The sequence below is a fragment of the Branchiostoma belcheri genome, unplaced genomic scaffold (genome assembly GCF_001625305.1).
Source record: "Branchiostoma belcheri isolate BF01 breed outbred unplaced genomic scaffold, Haploidv18h27 scaffold228, whole genome shotgun sequence".
Lineage (NCBI taxonomy): Eukaryota > Metazoa > Chordata > Leptocardii > Amphioxiformes > Branchiostomatidae > Branchiostoma > Branchiostoma belcheri.
The window spans coordinates 78,031-78,556 of NW_017803802.1; the positions used below are offsets into that span (position 1 = coordinate 78,031).

Sequence of the window (526 nt, forward strand, 5' to 3'; positions counted from 1 at the left end):
AGTCTAAACAAAAATAGTGAAACATGATTCTATTCCAACGTCTGAATCTGGTATTTCAAATTTTTAAAATCAGCACACACAAAACATGTTTGCTAAATGTTAACTGGCTTCTATGGAACATTATTTTGAAAGCCTACATGTGAAAACCAAATAGAATCCCATACTGCTAGTTATAGCCAGGACACTTGACAGGTATGGAACATTATCGCAGCCTAGGTATGACATAAAGCAGTGGTCGAAATACTTTTTTTCAGTGTTCTGCAATATTGCAGAAGAGTCAAAATTTTGTTCTGCAATTTGGAAATACTTTCTGCAAATACACAAGCCTCTATACTACAATCTTGCAGGTTCATAAGCATGAACTATTGATTGATATGCAAATTAGTGAAGACAAATTTTTGAAAGTCCAAAAGGAAACAAAAGATAGACAAGTCAAGACAAGGATGATGCAAATTAGTGAAGAAGCTCCTGTTGTTTCAGAACAGGAGCTTAAGTGTTGTATGTCCTTGGGGCCAAGAGCGCCAAA

At 35.6% G+C, this 526-nt stretch overlaps 1 protein-coding gene across 1 annotated transcript in view; it reads left to right on the forward strand.

Annotated features, from left to right (window-relative positions):
* The window catches only part of LOC109470506 (E3 ubiquitin-protein ligase UBR4-like), a 62,727-nt gene that overhangs the window by 9,778 nt on the left and 52,423 nt on the right, over nucleotides 1–526 (forward strand). The window lies entirely within an intron of this gene.